The 6,895-nt window shown below is 39.9% G+C and overlaps 1 non-coding gene across 1 annotated transcript; it reads left to right on the forward strand.

Annotated features, from left to right (window-relative positions):
• The first annotated feature begins 2,377 nt into the window (after positions 1–2,377).
• Positions 2,378–2,485, forward strand: LOC130943118 (small nucleolar RNA R71). The gene has a single exon (XR_009071651.1). It is a non-coding gene; the product is annotated as a small nucleolar RNA R71 (small nucleolar RNA).
• The last annotated feature ends 4,410 nt before the right edge of the window (positions 2,486–6,895 follow it).

The following is a 6,895-nucleotide window of genomic DNA, read 5'->3' on the forward strand; positions in this document are numbered from 1 at the left end:
TTGAAGAAGGGTATATATAGGAGAGAGGGGGGTAAAGGTTCGGCCATTATGGGTGGGTTTGGGAGGGAAAGTGGTTTGAATTTGAAGGGTGAGGTTGGTGGGGTTTTATGAAGGATGGATGTGAGTGGTGAAGAGAAAGATGGGATTTGATAGGTGAAGGGTTTTTGGGGAAGAGGTATTGAGGTGATTGGTGAATGGGGAAAGAAGAGAGAGAGTGGTGGTGGGGTCCTGTGGGGTCCACAGATCCTGTGGTGTCAAGGAAAAGTCATCCCTGCACCAAGTGGCATCAAAATTCACGTTTTGAGCCATTTCTGGCGTTAAACGCCGGGCTGGTGCCCATTCCTGGCGTTTAACGCCAGGTTGTTGCCCTTTACTGGCGTTTAACGCCAGTCTGGTGCCCCTTTCTGGCGTTAAACGCCCAGAATGGTGCCAGACTGGGCGTTAAACGCCCAACAGCTAGCATTACTGGCGTTTGAACGCCAGCTTCTTCTCCTCCAGGGTGTGCTGTTTTTCTTCCTGTTTTTCATTCTGTTTTTGCTTTTTTCATTGTTTTTGTGACTTCTTATGATCATCAACCTACAAAAAAGATAAAATAACAAAAGAAAATAGTTAACTATAAAACATTGGGTTGCCTCCCAACAAGCGCTTCTTTAATGTCATTAGCTTGACAGAGGACTCTCATGGAGCCTCAGAAATACTCAGAACCGTGTTGTAACCTCCCAACACCAAACTTAGAGTTTGAATGTGGGGGTTCAACACCAAACTTAGAGTTTGGTTGTGGCCTCCCAAAACCAAACTTAGAGTTTGACTGTGGGGGCTCTGCTTGGCTCTGTTTTGAGAGAAGCTCTTCATGCTTCCTCTCCATGATGATAGAGGGATGTCCTTGGGCTTTAAATACCAAGGATTCTTCATTCACTTGAATGATCAACTCTCCTCTATCAATATCAATCACAGCCTTTGATGTGGCTAGGAAGGGTCTGCCAAGGATGATAGATTCATCCATGCATTTCCCAGTCTCTAGGACTATGAAATCAGTAGGGATGTAATGGTCTTCAATCTTTACCAAAACATTCTCTACAAGTCCATGAGCTTGTTTTCTTGAATTGTCTGCCATCTCTAATGAGATTCTTGCAGCTTGCACCTCAAAGATCCCTAATTTCTCCATTACAGAGAGGGGCATGAGGTTTACACTTGACCCTAAGTCACACAAGGCCTTCTTGAAGGTCATGGTGCCTATGGTACAAGGTATAGAAAACTTCCCAGGATCCTGCCTCTTTTGAGGCAGTTTCTGCCTAGACAAGTCATCCAGTTCCTTGGTGAGCAAAGGGGGTTCATCCTCCCAAGTCTCATTTCCAAATAACTTGTCATTTAGCTTCATGATTGCTCCAAGGTATTTAGCAACTTGCTCTTCAGTGACATACTCATCCTCTTCAGAGGAAGAATACTCATCAGAGCTCATGAAAGGCAGAAGTAAGTCCAATGGAATCTCTATGGTCTCATTTTGAGCCTTAGATTCCCGTGGTTCCTCATTGGGGAACTCAGAGGAGGTTGGTGCACGCCCATTGAGGTCTTCCTCAGTGGCGTCCACCTCCTCTCTTTCCCTTCCATATTCGGCCATGGTTATGGCTTTGCATTCTCCTTTTGGATTTTCTTCTGTATTACTTGGGAGAGTACTAGGAGGGAGTTCAGTAATTTTCTTGCTCAGCTGTCCCACTTGTCCTTCCAAATTTCTGATGGAGGACCTTGTTTCATTCATGAAACTTTGAGTGGTTTTGATTAGATCAGAGACCATTGTTGCTAAGTCAGAAGTACTCTGCTTAGAACTCTCTGTCTGTTGCTGAGAAGATGATGGAAAAGGCTTGCCATTGCTAAACCTGTTTCTTCCACCATTATTGTTATTGAAACCTTGTTGAGGTCTCTCTTGATTCTTCCATGAGAGATTTGGGTGATTTCTCCATGAAGAATTATAGGTGTTTCCATAGGGTTCTCCTAGGTAATTCACCTCTTCCATGGAAGGGTTCTCAGGATCATAAGCTTCTTCCTCAGATGAAGCATCCTTAGTACTGTTTGGTGCATTTTGCATTCCAGACAGACTTTGAGAAATCAAATTGACTTGTTGAGTCAATATCTTGTTCTGAGCCAATATGGCATTCAGAGTGTCAATCTCAAGAACTCCTTTCTTCTGACTAGTCCCATTGTTCACAGGATTCCTTTCAGAAGTGTACATGAATTGGTTATTTGCAACCATTTCAATCAATTCTTGAGCTTCTGTAGGCGTCTTCTTCAGATGAAGAGATCCTCCAGCAGAGCTATCCACAGACATCTTGGATAGTTCAGAGAGACCATCATAGAAGATACCTATGATGCTCCATTCAGGAAGCATGTCTGAAGGACATTTTCTGATTAATTGTTTGTATCTTTCCCAAGCTTCATAGAGGGATTCTCCATCCTTCTGTCTGAAGGTTTGGACTTCCACTCTAAGCTTACTCCATCTTTGTGGTGGAAAGAACTTTGCCAAGAAGGCATTGACTAGCTTTTCCCAAGAGTCCAGGCTTTCTTTAGGTTGAGAATCCAACCATATTCTAGCTCTGTCTCTTACAGCAAAAGGAAATAGCATCAGTCTGTAGACCTCAGGGTTAACCCCATTAGTCTTGACTGTGTCACAGATTTGCAAGAATTCAGCTAAGAACTGATGAGGATCTTCCATTGGAAGTCCATGGAACTTGCAATTCTGTTGCATTAGAGAAACTAATTGAGGCTTAAGCTCAAAGTTGTTTGCTCCAATGGCAGGGATAGAGATGCTTCTCCCATAGAAATCAGGAGTAGGTGCAGTGAAGTCACCCAGCACCTTCCTTGTATTGTTGGCATTGTTGTTGTTTTCGGCTGCCATGGGTTCTTCTTCCTTGAAGAATTCGGTCAGGTCCTCAACAGAGAGTTGTGCTCTAGCTTCTCTTAGCTTTCTCTTCAAGGTCCTTTCAGGTTCAGGGTCAGCTTCAACAAGAATGCCTTTGTCTCTGTTCCTGCTCATATGAAAGAGAAGATAAAAAGAGAATGTGGAATCCTCTATGTCACAGTATAGAGATTCCTTGAGATGTCAGAGAAAAAGAAAAAATAGAAGAAAAGAAGGTAGAAGAATTCGAACTTGATTAGTTAGAGTTCGAATTGTGCATTAAGAAGGAGCAGTACTCTATAAATAGAAGGATGTGAGAAGGAGGGAAGAGGATTTTCGAAAATTAATTAAAAAGATGTCAAAAACATTTTAAAAATTGATTGATAATTTTCGAAAATTGAAAGTGGGGAAGAAATAAAGTGATTTTTTAAAAAAGATTTTGAAATTAGAAGTCAAAAAGATTTGATTGAAAACTATTTTGAAAAAGATGTGATTAAAAAGATTTGATTGAAAAGATGTGATTGAGAAGATATGATTTGAAAACAATTTTAAAAGATATGATTTGAAAACAATTTGAAAAGATATGATTTAAAAAAAAAATTAATGACTTGCCTAACAAGAAAAGATATGATTCAAACATAAAACCTTTCTTAATAGAAAAGGCAAAAAAAATGTTCAATCAAATCATTAATTGTTAGTAAGTATCTTTGAAAAAGGAAAGAAATTGATTTTGAAAATATTTGATTGAAAAGATATGATTTGAAAAAGATTTGGTTTTGAAAAACTTTGAAAACTTGAAAAAAATTGGTTTGAAAACAAAATCTTCCCCCTAGCACCATCCTGGCGTTAAACGCCCAGAATGGTATACATTCTGGCGTTTAACGCCCAAAATGCTACCTCTTTGGGCGTTAAATGCCCAACCAGGTGCCCTGGCTGGCGTTTAAACGCCAGTCTGTCTTCTTTACTGGGCATTTTTGAATGCTCAGCTTTTTCTGTATAATTCCTCTGCAGTATGTTCTGAATCTTCAATTCTTTGTATTATTGACTTGAAAAGACACAAATTAAAAATATTTTTGGATTTTTAATAATCAAAATGCAACAGGAATCAAATAACAATGCATGCAAGACACCAAACTTAGCAGTTTGTGTACTACTGACACTATATGAGACACATAAACACTCAAGCCAAAAGAATTCAAAGATCAAAACAAAGAAATATATGCATGGATTCGAAAAATGTAACAAAAACATGCATTTGACACCAAACTTAAGATGAGACACTAGACTTAAGCAAGAAACATCAAATATTTTTGGTTTTTTATGATTTTGTAATTTTTTTTTGTGTTTTTCGAAAATTAAGTGGAAAAAAATATCAAAATTCTTAATGAGAATTCCAGGAATCAGTGCAATGCTAGTCTAAGACTCCGGTCCAGGAATTAGACATGGCTTCACAGCCAGCCAAGCTTTCAAGGAAAGCTTCGGTCCAAAACACTAGACATGACCAAAGGTCAGCCAAGCCTTAGCAGATCACTGCCCCAAAGGCAAAATTGATGAAAATCAACAAGCTCTTGTGGTGATAAGTTGAAACCTCGGTCCAATCAGATTAGACATGGCTTCTCAGCCAGCCAGATTTCAACAAATCATCATGAAACTCTAGAATTCATCTTCAAGAATTTCGAAAAAAAATAAATACCTAATCTAAGCAACAAGATGAACCGTCAGTTGTCCAAACTAGAACAATCCCAGGCATTGTTACCAAAAGCTTGCTCAAAACTTGAACAATCCCCGGCAACGGCGCCAAAAACTTGGTGCGCGAAATTGTGAACAATACTTTTCACAACTCTCATAATCCCTGGTCATGAACTCCAAAAACTTGGTGGTTCAATTCCATGGCATTACACAACTTCGCACAACTAACCAGCAAGTGCACTGGGTCGTCCAAGTAATACCTTACGTGAGTAAGGGTCGATCCCACGGAGATTGTTAGCATTGAAGCAAGCTATGGTCATCTTGTAAATCTTAGTCAGGTAAACTCAAATGTATATGATGATGAACGAAAATAACATAAAAGATAAAGATAGTGATACTTATGTATATCATTGGTGTAAGAGCTTCAGACAAGCGTATGAAGATGCCTTCCCTTCCGTCTCTCTGCTTTCCTACTGCCTTCATCCAATCCTTCTTACTCCTTTCCATGGCAAGCTCGTGTAGGGTTTCACTGTTGTCAGCAGCTACCTCCCATCCTCTCAGTGAAAGCGAGAGCATATGCTCTGTCACAGCATAGCGGAATTCAGCTGTCGGTTCTCGGTCAGGCCGGAATAATATCCATTGATACTTTTGCGTCTGTCACTAACGCCCTAGCCTGCTAGGAGTTTGAAGCACGTCACAGTCATTCAGTCATTGAATCCTACTCAGAATACCACAGACAAGGTTTAGACCTTCCAGATTCTCTTGAATGCCGCCATCAGGTCCTGCCTATACCACGAAGATTCCGATTAAAGAATCCAAGAGATATTCACTAAGCCTCAGATGCTTGTAGAACAAGAATGGTTGTCAGTCACCTTGTTCATGAGTGAGAATGGTGATGGGCGTCAATCATCACCTTCATCAAGTTGAAGAACAAGTGATATCTTGGACAAAGAACAAGCGGAATTGAATAGAAGAACAATAGTAATTGCATTAATACTCGAGGTACAGCAGAGCTCCACACCTTAATCTATGGTGTGTAGAAACTCCACCGTTGAAAATACATAAGCACAAGGTCTAGGCATGGCCGAATGGCCAGCCTCCCAATGATCTAAGATAGCATAAAACAAAGATAGCTACCCAAAGTCTCTAGATACAATAGTAAAAGGTCCTACTTATAGATAACTAGTAGCCTAAGGTATGAGTAAATGACATAAAAATCCACTTCCGGGCCCACTTGGTGTGTGCTTGGGCTGAGCAATGAAGCATTTTTGTGTAGAGACTCTCCTTGGAGTTAAACGCTAGCTTTAGTGCCAGTTTGGGCGTTTAACTCCCAATTAGGTGCCAGTTCCGGCGTTTAACGCTGGAATTTCTTGAGGTGACTTTGAACGCCGGTTTGGGCCATCAAATCTTGGGCAAAGTATGGACTATTATATATTGCTGGAAAGCCCAGAATGTCTACTTTCCAACGCCGTTGAGAGCGCGCCAATTGGGCTTCTGTAGCTCCAGAAAATCCACTTCGAGTGCAGGGAGGTCAGAATCCAACAGCATCTGCAGTCCTTTTGAGTCTCTGGATCAGATTTTTGCTCAGATCCCTCAATTTCAGCCAGAAAATACCTGAAATCACAGAAAAACACACAAACTCATAATAAAGTCCAGAAAAGTGAATTTTAACTAAAAACTAATAAAAATATACTAAAAACTAACTAGATCATACTAAAAACATACTAAAAACAATGCCAAAAAGCATACAAATTATCCGCTCATCAAAACTCCTTTTGGACCAAAGTCAAAAAATTAAGTTTGCCAAAAAAACTTTCCGGCAAAAAAAAAACTTTTAATGAAAACTTAAACACACAAGTAAGAATGTAACATTCATATTGGGCCCAGATGTGGTTTGACTTAATGAAACATATAGGACTACCCAGATCTGAATTGATGTTGGCCCAGATTGATTTTTCACTTGCAATAAGCCCAGAACACGCTGTTTCGAAGGAAACATTCATCATCTGCCCGGAATTGTCTCATACCTGTTCATGAGACAAAATTCTCCAGCAAACACATCAGCACTTTTTAAATAAAGAGTTATAACTCAAGATTCCTAGACAAGTCCTAAGCATGCAGAATCTATCCTCAGCCAATGGTTTAGTAAAAATATCTGCTAATTGCTCTTCTGATTTAACAAATTGAATGCAACTATCCCCCCTTTTGGACATGTTCTCTTATTGAGTGAAATTTCACTTCAATGTGCTTAGTCCTAGAGTGCAAAACTGGATTTTTAGAAATATTGATGGCACTCATATTATCACACATTAAGGA

This window comes from Arachis stenosperma, chromosome 7 (genome assembly GCF_014773155.1).
Source record: "Arachis stenosperma cultivar V10309 chromosome 7, arast.V10309.gnm1.PFL2, whole genome shotgun sequence".
NCBI lineage: Eukaryota > Viridiplantae > Streptophyta > Magnoliopsida > Fabales > Fabaceae > Arachis > Arachis stenosperma.